Source organism: Mauremys reevesii, linkage group 2 (assembly GCF_016161935.1).
Source record: "Mauremys reevesii isolate NIE-2019 linkage group 2, ASM1616193v1, whole genome shotgun sequence".
NCBI classification, from domain to species: domain Eukaryota; kingdom Metazoa; phylum Chordata; order Testudines; family Geoemydidae; genus Mauremys; species Mauremys reevesii.
The window spans coordinates 85,789,926-85,812,597 of NC_052624.1; the positions used below are offsets into that span (position 1 = coordinate 85,789,926).

A 22,672-nucleotide genomic window follows, 5' to 3' on the forward strand; every position below is an offset into this window, starting at 1 on the left:
AATCTGTTATGCTTGTGAATTTTACTAATGTACTTGTAAATCTTTCTTGACATGGAGATTATTAGGTACACCAAATATTATAACGATAGCTTTGGTAGTTACAGAAAGTCTACAAGGTGGAAATACAAAATAATATGTTGCTGACATTTAAAGCTTTAAAAATATCTGAACTTTAAATGCACTTGTCTAAATGATCACTAGATGCATAAACTAGAGTAGATGTGAGTGAATATTTAAGCTACTAAAAATATCAAGGAAAATTTTGCAGTGGTGAGGTCTATTAGATTGTACATTCATCTGACATTGAAAGTGGCAAAAAGCCTTATCACTTGACACTGGAAAAAACACTCTAGGGCTTTACATTATTATTTAATATCTACATTACAGTCATACCCACAACCCCAATCAGGCCCATTGTGCTAGGTATGGTATATATATCATCAGATGACATGTCCCTACTCCACTGTTATAGTAAATAAAAGTAGACAAATCAGTACTCCAAGATGAAATTATGCTTTATAAATGTAGTGGGCTTTATTCTTTTTTACACTAAGGCCCATTTACACTGCTCCGACAGTGAAACAACACTTTAAAGTCGGTGTAAATCAGTACCTTAATCTCTGTTCAAAAATTAAGGCTGAAATATTCTCATGGCCACCTCTCAGTAACAGCCAATTAAAAAAGCATTGTTGCTCTAGCAATGTCTGTCTCAGTGAGGTTCACTTTACCTTAGGGTAAAGCAGTTCTATTGCCAAAATGGAACAGAATGGAGAAAGCAGTAGTCCTTCCCACTGAGCTTTCCTTTGACTTTCTTTGTCTTTCATACAAGAAAGGACGTTCTCCTCTGCTCTGTCCTCAAGGACAGCTCCTGCCCAAACCATGACAATGGCTATGCTCACATGTCACTGGCCTTATTTAACACTTTTTAAAGGCCAAATGCATGCCTTTATTTAAGGATGTTTATATAACCCATTGGTGAGCGTGTGCTATGGGTCTCCTTCTGTGCCTGATCCACAGAGGAGATAAGTCTGTTGCAGCATTAGCCAGAACACTTTGACTCTTTAGCTCATGCTGTTGCAACTTATTTAGCTAGGGATGAGTGAGGAAACTGCTGAGCAAATTGTTGGCACTTCCTAATGACAGGTGTTCAGTGCAAGTACTCATTCAGTAGGAGATCTGTTTCCGTGATAAAAACTGGAGTTAGGAGAAGGCATTCCCTAAAGAAGACAGTGAATGGTGATGAGGCTTTCAGTGACTGGTCCCACAGGCTTCAGTTTGCTACAAAAGTGACTCTATTTAATTCTAATTGACTTGCTAAATCTAGACACACTCATTTATTTACCATTTCTTTTCCGCTTAACACCATTGAGACGCTTTGTGCTTTGTCTATAAATCATGCTGTTTATTGCTGCTGTTATATATATTTTTTTAAATGTTGCAGCCTGCTGTGAAGAAGTATAATGGAAATCAGTCAACGCATGTTAATTGTACGTCTCTCCACATGAACCACGCTCTTGACTCACACAGGTAAACAAAATGAATGGCAGCTTTCTAGAAATAACTCCCGCACTATTACCTCTCCGCACAGTGTGCTGCTTTTTATAATTGTTCTTTTAAAAGCGTTAAAACTGTCTCACTCTATTAAAATAACATTTGGTAACAACTCAGGAGGACTATCCTCATTTTGAAACAAATTAAGACAAATTGATGGTAAGTAAACTAGAAAACTGAACATGGAAACAGGTTGAATATTAGTAAGGAAACATCCATGGGCTGTTTTGACAATCTTTACAGTGTTGCCAACTCTCATGAGTTGGTCGTGAGTCTCACGATAATTATTGTTTTCCTTGAAGTCCCTGTTCCTGGATTCAAGTGGATATGTGATGATTTTGGCCTTCCTTTTTAAAAGAAAAAGTAAGTTTCTAGCCCTCGTGGTTCTGGAGAAAGCTTCAAAATGTGACCCCGGTGCACCCTAAAGGCTCAAAAAGCAAAAGACAAATGAAAAGAACACCAAATCTATTGTTTTTACATAAGCTCATTATTTTAAATCCAATCTCATGATTTTTGGCGAGCCTGACTCATGATTTTTGAACATTTGGGGTTGGCAATACTGCAATCTATCTTCTGTGAATCCGGCTCTGTAGGAGTGACTCTTCAAGCAAAGTGCTAAAAGTTGTTCTATGCCTAACATTAGCGTATGCATCAGAGTAGGCCTACATTTGCTAATGTAAATGTGGCAAATCAGGCTTTGAGAGCTGGGATGATTGTGCATGGTTACTGCACCTGAAAGTCCTGGAACAGCCTGGAGATGGAATTAAAAAAAAAATGGATCAGTTTGTTGACTTTCAATAAGTCTTCCCAGGTAGAACTGCGTACATGAATAATGGATGCAGGTTTGGGACTGTGGTTAGCAGAAGAATTGATATATCTGAAAATTAAGCATAAAATGAATGGGTCAAATACTGGCAATTTTTTTTCAGGACAATTTTTCACACAAAAAAATCATCCCTTTGTTTGTCAAAAGTTGACATTTTGATTACATTTGTCACTGAAATTTTAGGACTGGCTCTACAGCTGATTGGTAAATAGGGTGCATTGTTGGGGTGATTTTTTTCACATTTTTCCCAATTTTTTCCCTCAAAAGTCAAAATTTTGACACAAAAATTGAAATGTCCCAAATTGAGATAGTAATAGACCTGATCTAATCATACTGCAGTCTCACAACTACAACAGAGGAGTCATTGTGACTGTTGTGAATATGCAGTTGCGTGCTGGCTCCTAGCCTATGGAATAGCCTCCTAAAAGTAGTTGGACCATTTCTGGAACCCGACCCAAAACATTTTTATAGAATAATAGAATTCAAGATCAGAAGGGACCATTATGATCATCTAGTCTGACCTCCTGCAAGATGCAGGCCACATAAGCCGATCTACCCACTCCTGAAATAATTCTCTCCCTTGACTCTGCTGTTGAATGCTCCAAATCATGATTTAAAGACTTCTAGTAGCAAATAATCCACCAGCAAGCGACCCCTGCCCCATGCTTCGGAGGAAGGCGAAAAACCTCCAGGGCCACTGCCAATCTACCCTGGGGGAAAATTCCTTCCCGACCCCAAATATGGCAATCAGCTGAACCCCGAGCATGCGGGCAAGACTCTCCAGCCAGACCCTCTGGAAAAAGGCTAACAATATCCTATCATTGACCCTTTGTACTAATTACCATTGTGGCACGTTATTGACCTATTGACTAAACCCGTTATCCTATCATACCATCCCCTCCATAAACTTATCTAGCTTAATCTTAAAGTCATGGAGGTCCTTACTTCCACTGTTTCCCTCGGTAGGCTGTTCCAGAATTGCACTCCTCTGATGGTTAGAAACCTTCATCTAATTTCAAGCCTAAATTTCCTGACTGACAATTTATATCCGTTTGTCCTCGTGTCCACATTAGCACTGAGCTGAAATAATTCCTCTCCTTCCCTGGTATTTATCCCTCTGATATATTTAAAGAGTGCAATCATATCTCCTCTTATCCTTCTTTTGGTTAAGGAAAACAAACCGAGCTCCTCAAGTCTCCTTTCATACGACAGGCTTTCCATTCCTCGGATCATTCTAGTGGCCCTTCTTTGTACCCGTTCCAGTTTGAATTCATCCTTCTTAAACATGGGAGACCAAAACTGCACACAATACTCCAAATGAGGTCTCACCAATGCCTTATATAACGGGACTAGCACCTCCTTATCTCTACTAGAAATACCTCGCCTAATGCATCCCAAGACCGCATTAGCTTTTTTAGCGGCCACATCACATTGCCTACTCATAGTCATCCTACAATCAACCAGGACTCCTAGGTCCTTCTCCTCCTCCATTACTTCCAACTGGTGCATCCCCAGCTTATAACTAAAATTCTTGTTAGTCATCCCTAAATGCATAACCTTACACTTCTCACTATTGTATTTCATCCTGTTACTAATACTCCAGTTTACAAGGTCATCCAAATCTCCCTGGAGGATATCCCAATCCTTTTCCGAATTGGCAATACCTCCCAACTTTGTGTCATCTGCAAACTTTATCAGCCCACTCCTTCTTTTGGTTCCGAGGTCAGCGATAAATAGATTGAACAAAATCGGACCCAAAACCGAACCTTGAGGCACTCCACTGGTAACCCCCCTCCAACCCGACAGATCACCCTTCAATACGACCCTCTGCAGTCTCCCCTTTAACCAGCTCCTTATCCACCTCCGGATTTTCATTTCGATCCCCATCTTTTCCAATTTAACCAGTAATTCCTCATGCGGTACCGTATCAAACGCCTTACTGAAATCAAGATATATTAGATCCACCGCATTTCCCTTGTCTAAAAAATCTGTTACTTTCTCAAAGAAGGAGATCAGGTTGGTTTGGCACGATCTACCTTTCATAAAACGATGCTGTAATTTGTCCCAGTTGCCATTGGCCTCAAGGTCCGTAACCACTCTCTCCTTTAAATTTTTTTCCATGACTTTGCATACTACAGATGTTAAACTAACAGGCCTGTAGTTACCCAGGTCACTTTTTTTCCCCTTCTTGAATATAGGAACTATATTAGCTAATCTCCAGTCAAACGGTACAACCCCCGAGTTTAGAGATTTATTAAAAATCATCGCTAACGGGCTTGCAATTTCACTCGCCAATTCCCTTAATATTCTAGGATGAAGATTATCCGGGCCCCCCAATTTACTTCTGTTAAGCTGTTCAAGTTTGGCTTCCACCTCAGATACCGTAATGTCTACCCCTATATCTTCATTCCCATCAGTCCCGATATCACTATTCCTTAGCCCTTCATTAGCCTCATTAAAGACCGAGGCAAAATATTCGTTCAGATATTGTGCCATGCCAAGATTATCCCTAATCTCCACTCCGTTTAAAGTTTTAAGCGGTCCCACTTCTTCCTTCTTGGTTTTCTTCCTATTTATATGGCTAAAAAACCTTTTGCTATTGGTTTTAATCCCCTTCGCTAGGTCCATCTCCACCCGGCTCTTTGCCTTTCTCACTGCTTCCCTACACCCTCTGATCTCAATAAGGTAGGTTTCTTTGCTGATCCCTCCCATTTTCCACTCCTTGTATGCTTTCTGTTTTTTCTTAATCACTTCTCTAAGATGCTTGCTCATCCAGCTCGGTCTAAAACTGCTACCTACGAACCGTTTTCCCTTTCTCGGGATACATGCCTCTGACAGCTCCTGCAACTTCAACCTGAAATAACCCCAGGCATCATCCGCCTTTAGATCCCTAAATATGTTAGTCCAATCCACTTCCCTAACTAGTCGCCTCAATTTAGTAAAGTTAGCCCTTTTGAAATCGTAACCCTTAGTCTCAGATGCAATTTTGTTTATCCTTCCATTTATTTTGAAACGAATTAGCTCATGATCACTCGAGCCAAGGTTGTCCCCTACAACTATTTCCTCAACAAGGTCCTCGTTACTTACCAAAATCAGATCTAAAATGGCATCCCCCCTCGTCGGTTCAGCAACTACTTGATGAAGAAATTCATCAGCTATCACGTCTAGGAAAAGCTGAGCCCTATTATTATTACTAGCATTTGTTTCCCAGTCTATATCCGGGAAGTTAAAATCTCCCATGATCATACAGTTCCTATTAGTATTTACCTCCTTAAAAACATTAAAGAGCTCTCTATCCATATCCAGGCTAGATCCCGGTGGTCTATAGCACACCCCAATCACTATCCCAGGGGACGCTCTAGTAGTTTTCTTCCCCAATGTGTGACCATTGCCCAAACAGACTCCGTATTATCCATTGCATTGCTAGTTATTTCGTTACTTTTCACCTCATTATTGACATACAATGCTACTCCCCCACCTTTACCTTTGTATCGGTCTTTCCTAAACAGCACATACCCTTCCATACCTGTACTCCAGTCATGGCTACCGTTCCACCATGTTTCGGTTATTCCTACGATATCCAGTTTCAATTCTCGGCCCAGGAGCTCTAGTTCCTCCATTTTGTTACCTAAGCTTCTCGCATTGGTGAACAAACATCCTAATTTTTGCTGTTTGGCTCCTCTCACCCTTTTCACCCAACTTGGTAGGGACACAGTACTACCAGTATGACCTGTCGGTCTAGTATCCGTCCCCCCCCCGCCTTCCTTATACCTAACCGTCCCCCTCTGGCTATATCTGTTGTTATACTGTTGTTCTCACTCTCAACGTATAAATTTGGCGTGGAGAGTACCTGGACCTCTCCCAACCGTCTCCCCCCAATGTCTAGTTTAAAGCTCTTTTAATCAGATGAGCCAGCCTCCCTCCTAGAATTCTACTTCCTTCCCTACTTAGGTGGAGCCCATCCCGTGAGAACAGTTCTCTGTCCCCAAAAGCCTCCCAGTGCCCATACATCCCAAAGCCCTCCTTGTAACACCACTCCCTCAGCCAACTATTTATCGCCATGATCCTGTCACCCCTTTGGCGCCCTTCCCTAGGGACAGGTAGAATCCCACTGAAGATCACCTGAGCCTCAATTTCCTTGAGCGTCTTACCCAACCTGGCATAGTCTCCCTTGATTCTCTCTAGTGAGAATCTAGCCGTGTCATTCGTTCCTACATGAAGGATGATCAAAGGGTTCTTACCTGCTCCTCTCAGGATCCTTTTCAACTGCAGGTCCACATCCCGTATTTTAGCACCCGGTAGACAGCACACCCTTCTGTTCTCTGGATCGGCCCTGGTCACAGGCCTGTCCAACCTTCTCAGTATGGCATCCTCAATCAGATAGACCTGCCTTTGCCTGGGGACAGTGCGGTCCTCTAACCTATCCTCCGTCCCCCCTGGTTACAAGCTCCTTCCATTCCTATCATCCCTTGTGGTTCCCCTTAAGCCATCCTGCATCCTCCCTGGGCCCAAACTTGGTGCTGCCTCCATCGACTCCTCCCCTCTTTCTATCGGACTGGCCGCTCTTCTCTTTTTCCTTGCCCTCCCACCGTCAGCTACCACCTGCTGTACCCCTTCCCCATTCTCCAAACCTTCAAACCTGTTCCTTAGCTCTATTTCTCCCTCACTGGCTCTCCGTTTCCCCTTCCTGCTTCTCACGGTCATATGCTTCCACTGCCCATATTCCTCATCTGGCAGTGCCCCCTCACTGGCCTTAGCCCCTGCTTCCCCCTGTACTCCTGGGCATTCCCCTTCAGCCACTTCTTGCCATTGCTCCATCAGCTGCTCGAACCCCCTTCTATGCTCTACCAGGGTTTCTACCTGCAGCTCTAGACCCTGGATCTTTTCCTCCAGCAGCTCTATTAGGCGGCACTTCATGCATACATAGTACTGTTCTGGGTCCCCCGCTAGAACCATGTACATACCGCAGCTGCTGCATGCTATCATCCTCAGTGTAGCCTCTGCTGCTTGGCTCATGGCTGCTGCTGTCTCGGCCTCGCTTGGCGTTCTTACCTGGGGAACACAGGAAACACGGTGCCGCCCCCTTCCGCCTCCCCCTGTAAACTCCCACTCAAACTCCCCTGTTAGCAGCCCTGTTGGCTGGCTCCCGTGCCACTGCGATTATATACAGAAGACTATCTGCAACCACAGGTGGGAGAAAAAGAAAGGGAAAAATGCACCTGAGCAACTGCTCTGGCAAGATCAGCTTCCTTCAGAGTTCATTACTATTGATTTTGATTGATTTTAATATATTTTGTGCCTAGTTCGTTGGTGATTGGCACCCTGTAAATGCCAGTTTATGTGTTGACATCTATATATTACAGGGATAGGAGCTAATTGACAACAAAAGCTCAGGGCTTGTCTACACTTACAGCACTGCAACAGAGCAGCTGCACCAGTGCAGCAGCAGAGGGAGCTGCAGTGCGTAGTGAAAACACTACCTATGTCGACCGGAGAGCTGGTATAACTGGATTTTCCACACCCCTGGGTGATGCAGTTATACCGACTTACGTTGGTAGCGTAGACCAAGCCTTCAGTTCTTGCCATGTTATCTTCGGTCTCCCTGTGTGCTGCTGGTGATAGATTCAGACACATCACAGAGGTTCAGTTTGAATGTTCTTGGATGTCTGGAAAGCACTTACCATATCATGGGTGCTTCCACAAACATATAAATTAGTGGGGCACTTAGGTTATTAACTGCTAGTATCTAATCTCCTCGGGTTGTCTGTTGTCCGAACACTTTCTGCAGCAGGAAAATGAGATGAAAATGGGAGCAGTGATCTGGATGGTGTAAACACTCTTATATCAGCTAAAGCAAACCTCCCCAGCATGCAACCTGATGGAATCGCAGACCTCATTCCCAGTTCATTATTAATGTTAATAGGAGATACACATGCACATCGAGGTGACTAGAAGCAAGGAGAGTCAGAAGATATTTGTTGCAGAAAATACAGTAGAGTCTCTCAACATATCTTAATTTGTCTTTGTTCAATGTATTCATTAAATGAGCTATTTGTCTCCTAATCATTATAGCGCACAGCTGCTTTCCCCCAAGTATTAATCAGCAATGCATGTTAAAAATTTGATTTGAATTAAAGAAAAATGTACAGTCCTATCATTGAATGTTAAAATTTAGAAAATGAATTCAGTGGGTGTGCTGTTTACAGAGCCACTATAATTGTGATTCCCAGTGACTGGGGAAACAACCTTGTTTTCAGTGCATGCCATGTAATTATAGAATGTCTCATTAATTTTTAAGATCCTGGACTGCAGTACTCAAATCTCTTATCTTTCGGTTATTCGCATGGATGGCACATGCCTTGGAATTCACTAAATAATAAACTAGGTTCTTATTCTTGCTTTAGTCTTTCCTCTAGTTGGGAAATAGTTCCTTCAATATTAATGCAAAATGAAGAGGGCTCTACGCTTCATTACTACCATTTACCAGAGGAGTGCTGTGTATAGTCATTCTCGCAATTTGGGTCTGATATTGTAATTATTTCCTGGAGAGAAATGCATCTGTAACTAGACTGTGGTACTGATATACATCATTGCCCTTCTGGATACTATTTCATTACCCCCTAAGGAATCTCTGAGGGCGGTCTCAGAAGTAGTCCATATTCTTTTACTGTCTTTAGGAACTGTTCATTTTACCCCAGATGAAACCATTTATTTTTTTCCTGTTATATATCTATATGCATATACGGACGGGATGTCTCAGGGTGATCCAAAGCTTACTGAAATCTACGGAAAGACCCTATAGGGTTCAATGGACTTTGGTTCAAGCACCGAGTAAGTGGATGGAACATCACCCCTGAATGACACAGGAGAGGAATGTCAAATCTGAAACGGAATTATCACTTGGAAAAGAGGCTGAAGAGCTACCTTTTCACAGGTAACTGGGGACTGAGGTGAGCATCACTGACCCTTGTTAACTCCACCCCTTGGTGTCTATTACATGAAGGGGATTGGACTGAGCCTCCCGAGAAGTCATCTTTCCCCACAGAGGCAGCCTGGGGAATGGTGTGAGATAGGGTGACCAGATGTCCCAATTTTATAGGAACAGGCCCAATATTCAGGGCTTTGTCTTATATAGGCGCCTCTTACTCCTAAGCCCTGTCCTGATTTTTTGCACTCACTATCTGGTCATCCTAGTGTAAGGGTAGGAGGTGTACTTGGAAGGCAAAAGAAATCATCATGACTCCTTCCAATTACTATTTTTATGGGCTCTACTTGAGGTCCCTGAACCTCTCTATTACCGGGGTTGCTCTGTGCAGGTTACTGCTGTGGCATTATTTCCTGCAGCCCCTCACAATGTGAGACTTGGGAAGGGAAGGTCTGTGGAAACCCCTTTGAGGAGAGAGAGAGGTGAATCTCATTGGTATGAGCATCTTGTTCCCAGGTGGATGTTTCTGGGTCACAGCCATGCAACCTCTGAGTCACGGTTCTTTGCCACCCTATTACATCTTCCTGGTTGCCCTGAAAAATCAGCCAGGCCAGGAGAGCATTCGCCTTTGCAGGAACAAGAGTTGGGACCTCTGAGTGAGGATCTGTCTCAAAGTTGAAGTGTTTTACATGGAGAAAGGACTATGTCACTGCCAAATTCTCTGCTAGCTTTGCTCTGCTAAAGTCAGTGGAGTTGTCAGTGAAGAATTTGACCCTGTGTTGCTGGTTTTTATTTTTTCTTTAAGTTGCAAGCCTAGGATGGGTGGGAGTAGTATTCTCTGAGGTGGCACATACTTGCAGTTGGGGCAACAAATCTCTTAAAACAGATAAATATAATGGATCCCCTAGACTTTGTCAGTGATCAGTAAAGGATTTAGTCCAAAGGAGGTCTCCAAATAACCTACACCATTGTGTTATCTATAGCAATTGTTGGCTAGATTATTTCTATCCCTACACTGGTGCTCAAGAAGGAAAGAGAGATTGGAACCTCCTGGTGAGTGTGTGTTATCTGTGCCATGCCACAGAAGGGCTGAGTCTGTTGTAGGCCCCATTTCCAAGCCTTCCTCTTCAGCTCAAGAGGTAGTTGCTCATGCTTTTAACTCTGTCAGTTCCCTTGTTTGATCCCGGATGTGTCGGCCCAGATAGCAGCATCATAAATCAGGTCTTGTCTGGGATTATTAATATTTATCATTTGTATTACTGTAGAACCTAGAAGCCCTAGTCATGGATCAGGACCCCATTGTGGTGGGAACTATACAAATGCTGATGTGAAGCTCTGTGGGGCTCAGATACCTGGGGTGAGCTTCCTTTGAGCAGAGGAAATAAGTTACACACTGGTGATTGTGTTTTACAGGTTCACATCTGTGCCAATCCACAATAGAAATATCATAACAGAGTTATTGTACTAGGTGAGTGGGTGTTTCTTGTGACACCCACACAGGCCCTAAAAGGTGTGTGGCTCCTTCAAGGTGGGAAGTACTTTTTAGGAAGTAACTGAGAAACTTACAGGTGTGTCTGTCCTCCTCTCCTTTGAGAGAAAAAAGAAACTCGCAGCAGCAGTAGGAGGGAAGCTGACTTTGTAACCTCCTCCAGTAATAAACAATCATGAGGTAAAATTTTCAAAAGGGACTTTGAATGTCAATGGGAATCAGGCTCCTAAGACACTAAGATGCTTTTAAAAATGTTGCCAATGGTTCTTTATTATCGTTATTCCAGGGACTCTGCCTGTTTGTGTTAGCCTACCAGTCAGGAGACCGGGAGGTCATATAACAGTATTATGCCTACTTCATATGCTGCTTCTGGGGGCAGTGGCTGATATGTAGCCATTGCTATTCAAATTTAAGCATGGTTGATATATTTGCTCTTGATCTATTTTGTGCATAAGCAGTCTGAAGGCAAATTGTCACAACTGGCACATGCTCTAATTGCTTAATTATATGTATGGTGATGTAGTGGCGGTATGCAAAACACAGAAGCAGCTCTTTCTTCAAAAGACCCTTGCTTTACCTTTGCCTGGTCCCTACTTACTTTCTTTCACACAGGGCTGTTTTTTATAGGGACTCTTTCTCAGCTTGCCTTCCTGTGGCTGGCCCTTTAAATTTAGCAGAAGCAGAAAGCTGCAGCCCTAATGTAGTCATTTTGTAACTGGCTGCTGCATCTCCCTCTCCTCCCAGCTGGTGAGTGTTTTAAACTTTGCCTAAGTTTTCCTGTAATTTTTCCTTTCCTATTGTCATGGTATTTCTGACCTCACTGCAAACAAGTATCAGAAATCCTTTGAGAGCTCCTGTTCTTATGCAATTTCCAGCCAGTTCTTGTAGACTCTAGTGATTAAAGCAAGTAGCTGAGTTTCTTAGAGCTCACCCAACTTGGAACATTCTGAAATTCATCATGACTCTTCTTCTATGGAGGGAGTAATTTAGCTTTAAACTATAGACTATCAAGCCACCTACCTCAAAGCTAGTCTACTCTGTCTGCCTGTGCAGCAATCCCAATGGCACTGGCGGGTCTTACAAGCATAGGGCCCAAGCATGCTCCCCTAGGAGTCAACAAGACCAAGATATACTTCATACAGCGAGGGGCAGCAGGATAGAACTCAAAAGAATGAAGTCCACTGTATCACATAAAGAGTTTCCCCATTTCCCTTTCTCTTTGTACATCCAAAAGAAGCCTCTTAGCTAAACAGCCCTATTTTAAATGTCATTTTTGCAGTGTGTCCTGGTGGTTTATGTAGCCAAAGCTTTTCCCCCTTCTGCAGACTCAGTACTTGCAGTGACTCAGTCAAAGTTTTGAGAGGTTTTGAGCATGTATTTTAATGCTTATCTCTGATACGTTTAACACAGATTTATATAAGCCACTTGCATCAATGTTTTTTTCAAGTGTTCAGATAAAAAAACCCCCAAATCTTTTAAACTGAAAACATTATATTATTTACTATATCAAATATGATGAAAGCCTTGATTATGGTGGATAATGTAGAAAAATGTTGTTTCCAAGGACATGGATATCACTTGGATAAGCTATAGCTAGCATAATCCTTACAGTGCCAATAACCACCTTGAAGATCTCTTGAGTATTCAGCATCCAGAACCATTACACTTCAACCATTCTCTCTTCTTACAATGCAGCTGAACATGTTATAGTTTCCAGATCTATTTTAGGGTTTATCTTTTAAAATATAAGGTGACCTGCTTATGTAATTTTATATAAATCATTTAGAAAAAACCCACCATCCCTGAACATAGCTTTCAGCTTTTTATGTTTTGCAGAAGTTGAAGAGCCAGAGATTGTGAAGTGTTCCTAGTGATATATTCTTTAGTGCTATGTCCGTTCTAATTTGTAATGCATCTATTGATAAGCTATATACCACTTCCCTTAAGGAACTACTATTGTATTCAGCATTGTGAAAAAATAGATTTAATTTTGTTTTATTAGAGGAACTACCCCAAATCAATTGTGTCCCCCTCCCCACAATGTTCTTTGAGAGTTTACCAGTATTTTTCAAAAACATCCATCATTCTGAAGCATTGATATGACTGTTACATATATCTAGAGGTTTTTAAGCCTGGATCAATAGGTTCTAATTTCAACCTGTGAATGAAAATGTGTACCAGTGTAATAAGTTAAAAAGCCAGTGATGAAAACATTAAGGTGCTGTCATTCCTGCTAAGAAACAAGAAAGTTTTAGCATTACCAGGAAGCTAGAGAGGTTGAGTCATAGCTGATTGGAGAGAGAATTGGGGCATGGACTCATCAAAGCCTCTTTATATTCAATATGTGTGCTTCTGGAGAAAGTTCCAGCTCCGTTCGTTTTACAGAGAGAGCTGACTCTATGAGATTAATTGTCCACATAAAAGTCCTGTGCATGAGCACAGAGTAACTTGCATATTAGCTCAAACCAGGAGTAGGCAGCCTATGGCACGGGTGCCTAAGGCAGCAGGCGAGCTGATTTTCAGTGGCACTCACACTGCAGTGGCATAGCAGCCAGCAAACAGAGCTGTAAACAGAGGAGTTTCAGAGGGAGTTCTGTTGAAGGAGCAGGTTTTTGTATTTTGTGTATTGTATTTTGTAGTTTGTATGTGTGGCGGCTGCTAGGGGCAGTGTGCTGGGAGAGAAGCTGAACCCTGTTTAGGGGGCGGGGCTTGTCTGCTTAGGGGTCCTATAAAAGTAGCCAGCCAGTCAGGCAGCGGCATAGACAGCTGCAGCGGCACAGTAGCCAGCAAATGGAGCTGTAAACAGGGGAGTTTCCAGGGGGAGTTTGCAGGGGAAACTAAGAGACCTAGGCAGAGGAACTGACAGGCTAGTGAAGGGAGTGGGTGGTGGTCTGCCAGTGTTCTGGTGCCTGTTGGGGGTTTGTCTTGTTTTGTGTTTCTTGGACTAACAGGTTTTAGGTGGGAAGGCTATGACCGATACAGAGGCAGCAGTGAAAGACACAATGAGGATGACTGGATGTGGAAGCTGCGGCATGTACATGATCCTGGAGGGGGTACCTGAAAAGAGTTTTGTCTGCATGAAGTGCCGCTTCATAGAGCTGTTGGAAGAAAAGATCCGAGGACTGGAGATGCAGGTGGAAACTCTGGTAGAGTTTAGAAGGGGGTTCGAGCAGATGATGGAGCAAAGACATGAGGAGGCTGAAGGGATAAGCTCAGACTTGCTTATCCCTTTGGCAGCAGGACCAAAGAATTCTGAGGAGAGACTGCTAGGTGAGGAAAGTGGACAGTGGAAGCATGTGACTAAGAGAACCAGGCAGAGGAAAAGACAGGCTAGTGAAGGAGAAATAGAGCTCAAGAACAGGTTTGTAGAGTTGGAAAATGAAGAAGGGGCACAGCAGGTGGTCGCTGAAGGTGAGAGGGCTAGGAAAAAGAGAAGAACAGCTAGTCCTACAGGAAGAGGGGAAGAGTCAATGGAGACAACACCAAATATGAGCCCCAGGAGGATACAGGAGGGGTTGCGGAGGATTGCAAGGGTGAATAGGAATCGAGAGGACTTGCAGCCAGTGGGGGCAGGGGATAGACCAGAGAATCACACTGTCACCAGGAAAAGGCAGGTCTACGTGATTGGGGACTCCTTACTGAGAGGAATAGACAGGCCTGTAACTAGAGCTGATCCAGAGAACAGAAAGGTGTGCTGTCTGCCGAGTGCTAAGATACGGGATGTGGACCTGAGGCTGAAAAGGATTCTAACGGGAGCGGGAACGAATCTGTTGATTGTCCTTCATGTGGGAACGAATGATATGGCTAAATTCTCGCTGGAATGTATCAAGGGAGACTATGCCAGACTGGGGAAGATGCTTAAGGAAATCGAGGCTCAGGTGATCTTCAGTGGGATTCTGCCGGTTCCTAGAGAAGGGCAACAAAGGTGTGACAAGATTATGGCTATCAACAGATGGCTCAAGCAGTGATGCTATAAGGAGGGCTTTGGGATGTACGGCCACTGGGAAGCATTAATGGACAGAGGACTGTTCTCTTGGGATGGACTTCACCTGAGTAAGGAGGGAAATAGACTTCTAGGATGAAGGCTCGCCCAACTGATTAAGAGAGCTTTTAAACTAGGAATTTGGGGGAGATGGTTGGGAGATGTCCAGGTAATCTCCACGCCAGAATTTAACATTGAAAGGGAAGAAAACAAGTAAGAGAGGATACAGCCGTGGGTAGGAGAATGGACATAAGGAGGAAGGGTACTGTAGATACCAGTCTAATAGGTGATGCTGGTTGTAGAATGTCTGGGCCTAACTGGATAAAGAATGTCAGTGAAGCCAAACGGCAAAAATTTAGATGTCTGTACACTAATGCGAGGAGCCTAGGTAACAAAATGGAGGAACTAGAGCTACTGGTGCAGGAAGTGAAACCGGATATTATAGGGATAACAGAAACATGGTGGAATAGTAGTCATGACTGGAGTACAGGTATTGAAGACTATGTGCTGTTTAGGAAAGACAGAAATAGAGGCAAAAGTGGTGGAGTAGCAATGTATATCAATGATGAGGTTAACTGTAAAGAAATAAGAAGTGATGGAATGGATAAGACAGAGTCTATCTGGGCAAAAATCACACTGGGAAAGAAAGCTACTAGAGCCTCCCTGAGATAGTGTTTGGGGTGTGCTACAGACCACCGGGATCTGATTTGGATATGGATAGAGACCTCTTTAATGTTTTTAATGAAGTAAACACTAATGGGAATTGTGTAATCATGGGAGACTTTAACTTCCCAGATATAGACTGGAGGACAAGTGCTAGTAACAATAATAGGGCTCAGATTTTTCTGGATGTGATAGCTGATGGATTTCGTCAACAAGTAGTTGAAGAACCAACAAGAGGGGATGCCATTTTAGATTTGGTTTTGGTGAGTAGTGAGGACCTCATAGAAGAAATGGTTGTAGGGGACAACCTTGGTTCGAGTGATCATGAGCTAATTCAGTTCAAACTAGATGGAAGGATAAACAAAAATAGATCTGTGACTAGGGTTTTTGATTTCAAAAGGGCTAACTTTAAAGAATTAAGGAAATTAATTAGGGAAGTGGATTGGACTGAAGAACTTGTGGATCTGAAGGCGGAAGAGGCCTGGAATTACATCAAGTCAAAGTTGCAGAAACTATCAGAAGCCTGCATCCCAAGAAAGGGGGAAAAAACATAGGCAGGAGTTGTAGACCAAGCTGGATGAGCAAGCATCTCAGAGAGGTGATTAAGAAAAAGCAGAAAGCCTACAAGGAGTGGAAGATGGGCAGTATTAGCAAGGAAAGCTGCCTTATTGAGGTCAGAACATGTAGGGATGAAGTGAGAAAGGCTAAAAGCCATGGACCTTGCAAAGGGAATTAAAACCAATAGTAAAAGGTTCTATAGCCACATAAATAAGAAGAAAACAAAGAAACAAGAAGTGGAACTGCTAAACACAGAGGATGGAATGGAGGTTAAGGATAACCTAGGCATGGCCCAATATCTAAATAAATACTTTGCCTCAGTCTTTAATAAGGCTAATGAGGAGCTTAGGGATAATGGAAGGATGACAAATGGGAATGAGGATATGGAGGAAGATATTACCACATCTGAGGTAGAAGACAAACTCGAACAGCTTAATGGGACAAAATCGGAGGGCCCAGATAATCTTCATCCAAGAATATTAAAGGAACTGGCACATGAAATTGCAAGCCCATTAGCAAGAATTTTTAATGAATCAGTAAACTCAGGGGTTGTACCGTACGACTGGAGAATTGCTAACATAGTTCCTATTTTTAAGAAAGGGAAAAAAAGTGATCTGAGTAACTATAGGCCTGTTAGTTTGACATCTGTAGTATGTAAGGTCTTGGAAAAAAATTTGAAGGAGAAAGTAGTTAAGGACATTGAGGTCAATGGTAATTGGGACAAATTACAACATGGTTTTACAAAAGGTAGATCGTGCCAAACCAATCTGATCTCCTTCTTTGAGAAGGTAACAGATTATTTAGACAAAGGAAATGCAGTAGATCTAATTTACCTAGATTTCAGTAAGGCATTTGACACGGTTCCACATGGGGAATTATTAGTTAAATTGGAAAAGATGGGGATCAATATGAAAATTGGAAGGTGAATAAGGAACTGGTTAAAGGGGAGACTACAATGGGTCGTACTGAAGGGTGAACTGTCAGGCTGGAAGGAGGTTACTAGTGGAGTTCCTCAGGGATCAGTTTTGGGACCAATCTTATTTAACCTTTTTATTACTGACCTTGGCACAAAAAGTGGGAATGTGCTAATAAAGTTTGCAGATGACACAAAGCTGGGAGGTATTGCTAACACAGAGAAGGACCGGGATATCATACAGGAAGATCTGGATGACCTTGTAAACTGGAGCAATAGTAATAGGATGAAATTTAATAGTGAAAAGTGCAAGGTCATGCATTTAGGGGTTAATAATAAGAATTTTAGTTATAAATACGGGACACATCAGTTGGAAGTAACAGAAGAGGAGAAGGACCTCGGAGTATTGGTTGATCACAGGATGACTATGAGCCGCCAATGTGATATGGCCGTTAAAAAAGCTAATGCAGTTTTAGGATGCATCAGGCGAAGTATTTCCAGCAAAGACAAGGAGGTGGTTAATACCGTTATATAAGGCACTGGTGAGACCTCATCTGGAATACTGTGCGCAGTTCTGGTCTCCCATGTTTAAGAAGGATGAATTCAAACTGGAACAGGTTCAGAGACGGGCTACTAGGATGATCCGAGGAATGGAAAACCTGTCTTATGAAAGGAGACTCAAAGAGCTTGGCTTGTTTAGCCTAATCAAAAGAAGGTTGAGAGGGGATATGATTGCTCTTTAGAAATATATCAGAGGGATTAATATTAGGGAGGGAGAGGAATTATTTAAGCTTAGTACCAATGTGGACACAAGAACAAATGGGTATAAACGGGACACTAGGAAGTTTAGACTTGAAATTAGACGAAGGTTTCTAACCATTAGAGGAGTGAAGTTCTGGAACAGCCTTCCAAGGGGAGTAGTGGGAGCAAAAGACATATCTGGCTTTAAGACTAAGCTTGATAAGTTTATGGAAGGGATGGTATGATAGGATAGCCTAATTCTGGCAATTAATTTTGGCAACTGATCTTTGATTATCAGCAGGTAAGTATGCCCAGTGGTCTGTGATGGGATGTTAGATGGGATGGGATCTGAGTTACTGCAGAGAATTCTTTCCTGGGTGCTGGCTGGTGAGTCTTGCCCACATGCTCAGGGTTTAACTGATCGCCATATTTGGGGTCGGGAAGGAATTTTCCTCCAGGGCAGACTGGCAGAGGCACTGGAGGTTTTTCGCCTTCCTCTGCAGCATTGGGCATGGGTCACTTGGTGGAGGATTCTCTGCAGCTTGAGGTCTTCAAACCACAATTTGAGGACTTCAATAACTCAGACATAGGTTAGGGGTTTGTTATAGAAGTGGATGGGTAAGATTCTGTGGCCTGCATTGTGCAAGAGATCAGACTAGATGATCATAATGGTCCCTTCTGACCTTAAAGTCTGTGAGTCCTGGCCACTGGCCCGGGGGGTCTGCATTTTAATTTAATTTTAAATTAAGCTTCTTAAGCATTTTAAAAACCTTATTTACTTTACATACAACAATAGTTTAGTTATATATTGTAGACTTAGAGAAAGAGACCTTCTAAAAACGTTAATGTATTACTGGCACGTGAATCCTTAAATTAGAGAGAATAAATGAAGACTCAGCACACCACTTCTGAAAGGTTCCCGACCCCTGGCTCAAACCAGTGATACATCTGGTCCTGTATAATGCCTCTGACCATGGCCAATAAAGTATCAAATAGAGTAGATATTTCCACTGAGCTGTCCACAGTGATGCCTAGTTCTTTTCCATAAGTGGTTACAGTAAATTTAGAACTCATCAATGTGTGTGAGCAGCACAAATAGTTCTTCCCAATGTGTATTCTGTCTCACTTACCTATGCTGAATTTTATCTGCCATTGTATTGCCCACATGCCTGCAATCCCTTTGAAGTTCCTCATAATCCACTCCAGATAAAGCCAAATAATTTTCTGTTATCCACAAATTTTGCCATCTAATTATTCATCCTCTTCCATATTAAGGGATAGATTGTGTTTCTTCTGTGCTCCCATGGAAGGGAAGGGTTTACAGATGTACCATCCCATGAGTTCCTTGGGTAAGGATTTGTACCAAAACCTGAAATGTAGGTAGAAGTGAAACAGTTGGCATAAAAGTCATCTGTTCAACAATACACAGGATGTAGAGATGGACCAAAGAAGTTACATTTTAGCTTTGCAAATACCTTATCAGTCAGGGCTGGTATAGATCCTGGTTTCTAGATAACAGGTTGCTTTATAAATGGATATGGGTTTTTGCTCATGAGATAATCAGGGTAGTTCTATTTTAGTGCATTACTTTTTCTGGTGCTTGCAATATCTGATATCTTTTCTATCTCTGATTTCTGTGTTTCTGTATAGCCCGCCCACTTCATTTCTACTGTTTTCCATCACACGTAGGGTATCCTCTAAGCCACATATGGGACGATATTACAAAAAGAGCTTATAAAAATATAAAAGTGGCGTGGAGAAAAATGAAAGAAATCAGCAATCTGAGTAACATTACAGCTCACACATAAAATAGCTCAGTAGAAGAGAATTGCCTGGAGACAAATTGTTTTACACCATCTATGAGGTTGGATTGCAATTCAAATGGCCATAGAAGCATAGGCAAAACATTAAGTACTCTTCACTGGACAGGTAACTACAGGTACATCTTAAGTCACTGAAGGAGCATATATAATTTAGTTTCCATAGCAAAAGGAAGAAAATTCTAGAGAGACTGAGATCATGAGGATAGTAATTTATTTGCAAATAACATTTATGGAAAGGAAGAGGCGGCAACACAAAACAGGATTAAATATCAGAGAAAAACAGATGTGCATCAGATAATAAACCTCTGCTGACAATAATAGTAAATTACTTTGGAATTTCAAACTGTACCGTCCTGTTTCTCCAGGGAAGATAAATGTTCAGAGAAGAGGAAAGAAGACAATTTATCAATAATACAATCTGTTTTATACACCCAGACTGTGGCACTGGATTTCTAATTATTTTAAATGAAAAATATTATTTTATAAATGTTTCTGTATAACTACCCTATAACTTCTGAATAAAATATTATTTTAAAATAAGATATTTTAAAATAGGCAGTAAAAAATATTGGCCACAGGATATCATAGCATCCAGACTGTTTAATAAAACCCTGGTTACCAAATATTTTACCATTTTCTTTGGAGTTTACATTTTAAAAGAATGAGTTTCCAAACAATTGCTGGTAGTTGCCTCTCGTTAGACATTGAGCTGTAACACTGTGCCCATAGGCCCTGCGATGGGGCATACAAACCCCGCACCAGATGGGGTTAAATACTGATTCAGTTAGCCCTATTCACCTGCACTGGGTGTTAGGGCTGGGAGCTGGACTTAAAAGGAGAGAAGCCTAACAGTTGAAGCCTAATGGTGAAGGAGAGCAGACAGGCAGCCTTTGTGTGGGACAAGAAGGTTGGCTGGGGCCAGGAGGTGGCTGGAGACTGCAGACTGCCTGAACCTCTTGGTAGGAGGGTGGGCCTGGACCAGATGTTTGGTTTGATTGAATCCCAGGAACCTGCTGTTGGGTGTTGAGACAGGCCATTGCAGCTGGGGCCTGCCTGCAAGGAAAGGGACTGATAGAATGTTTGGCCCAGCTGAGATTGGCTATTGTTTTGTGCTTCTGTTGGCTATAGACTAAAGCCCTACCCTAGAAGAGGCTGAACTCTGTAAAGCAAGTTGGCTGGCTGGCTAAACCACATCTACAGCAGAAGTGGGCTGAAGTCCCCATGGGGAAACTGAGGCAGAAATGCTGCGTCGCCACTCCGCTCCACAAGAGGGTGTGCTGGGGTGGCACCTCTGTTACAGGCCCCAATTCAGAAAAGCACCTAGGCACAGTATTTAAATCCCACTGACTTCAAGGGCACTTAAGCATATGCTTAGTTGTTGTTCTGAATTGTGGCCTAAAATCAGTAATCATAGAATCATATGTTGGAAACGAGAGTAAATGTTTTCATAGCTATTGTGCTGACCTTCACAATACCTTCAGAAGAGCATAGCTTGGTGACATGTCATTCATTGCATGCTCCATCTCTCTCTCCAGTTCTCCTTGGGCAACATCCTGCATCTTTCTCGTAGCATCTTAAATGTGGTGGAACTGTCACAGGGCTGTCACCACTGGCAGAGTTGGCAGCAGACAGAGGGCATGGGAGGTCTTCATACCATGTGCTCACTGCAACACGCTGCTCAGAGGTGTCTCTCTCCATAATGGTGCATAAGGATATTGAAGGCATGGCTAGAGAACAGGCATATAGGAGGATGGTATTGCAGTTAAGAGGCTGGAATGGGACTCCAGGAATGAAGTTTACCATTAACTTCAGTGAGGCCCAGAGTGTATCCAAGAGATTTTGGTTCAGTCCCTGGCTCTGTCAGAGTATGATGCTGACAAAGTCACATGCGTCTGACGCAGTGGGTATTCACCCACAAAAGCTTATGCTCCAATACTTGTGTTAGTCTGTAAGGTGCCACAGGACTCTTTGTCGCTTTTTACAAGTCGCTTAAGTATCTCTGCCTCCAATCTCCATCTGTAAAATGGAAATAATATATGAGTTAGCTGTTGTTGTTGTTTATTATTTCCCTACCTCATAGGGGTGTTGAAGATAAACACATACGTGTAGGGTTCTCGGGCGCTAGAAACATGCTGTCATGGGGTGCAGGCCTGGCAACCAAGGGCTGAATGCAGGAACTGCTGGCCAGTGCTGATTGGCAGCCTCACAGCAGTTGGGAAAATAAAGGAGCTGAGGGGCAGAGTGGCTGTCAGAGGAGCAAGCAGTCTGGAGAAGGAAACTCCTACTAACAAGCTGCTGAGAAGCCGCTCAGAGGCAGCACCCAGGAAAGGGATGACTAGAGCCACAGGTTGCAGGAGCCTACAGAAACCCAAGGAGGTAAGAAGGAGCTCAGGGCATAGTAGGAGAAGTTGTTGAGGCCTGATTCCACCTGTCTGATTTAAGGGCCCTGAGCTGGAATCCAGCAGTGTGGGTAGGCCTGGGTTCCTCTATATCTGTAGGTCACCTGTCCTCAGAGGCTTAAGGACAGAAGGGGTTTCCAGACCCCCTGAGAACCAGCGTCAACTGACCGCACCAAGTATAAAGGGAATACCCACACACCCCAGCAGGACTGAAACTTACACTCTTCATAGGCCAGAAAGGGACTACCATGGAGACTCAGGCAAGAAGAGCCCTGCCAGACTGAGTGAACTTGGTGCACGTCTCTCTGACCAAAGCGGGTGCTGTCACACCAGCTCACTCTAGATAAGCAGATGGGGGAGTGGCCAGTGGATGCAGCTGTGTGTGAACCCTCAGGCCTAAACTGCACTAGTAAAGGATGTGCAGGGACCCCAGATGCTGTAGAAGTGACAGACAAGTGGCTCACAAATACTAAAATTAATCCAAACGATTTACAACCCCCGCAAAACTTCAGTGCAAATAGGGCCAAATCCAAGTCTCATTGAGTTCAGCATCATGGAGTTCTGTTTTGCTTCTTTCTTTACTGGAGATCTAGAACACTAATGGAATAAGTCAAGTTGGTAATGCTGCTCTTTGAACTTCAGGGTGGGTTAAATTCTATAAGTTCATGGGCCTCATAGAAAGTAACAGAATAAAATAGTTTATAGCCTTAAAAAAACAGAATATTTTGCAGGGGATTAAAGGTACAGTAATATGGTTCATGTGGCTAGCTAGAAATACAGTTACTAGAACCTCCTAAATCTA

General features: G+C 42.8%; 1 protein-coding gene across 2 annotated transcripts in view; it reads left to right on the forward strand.

Moving 5' to 3' along the window:
• The first annotated feature begins 11,503 nt into the window (after positions 1 to 11,503).
• The window catches only part of STAC (SH3 and cysteine rich domain), a 192,125-nt gene continuing 180,956 nt past the window's right edge, over positions 11,504 to 22,672 (forward strand). For both annotated transcript variants that reach the window (XM_039527917.1, XM_039527918.1), the window contains exon 1: positions 11,504 to 11,538. The gene's annotated coding sequence lies outside the window, so the exon portion shown is untranslated. The remainder of the gene's footprint in view (positions 11,539 to 22,672) is intronic.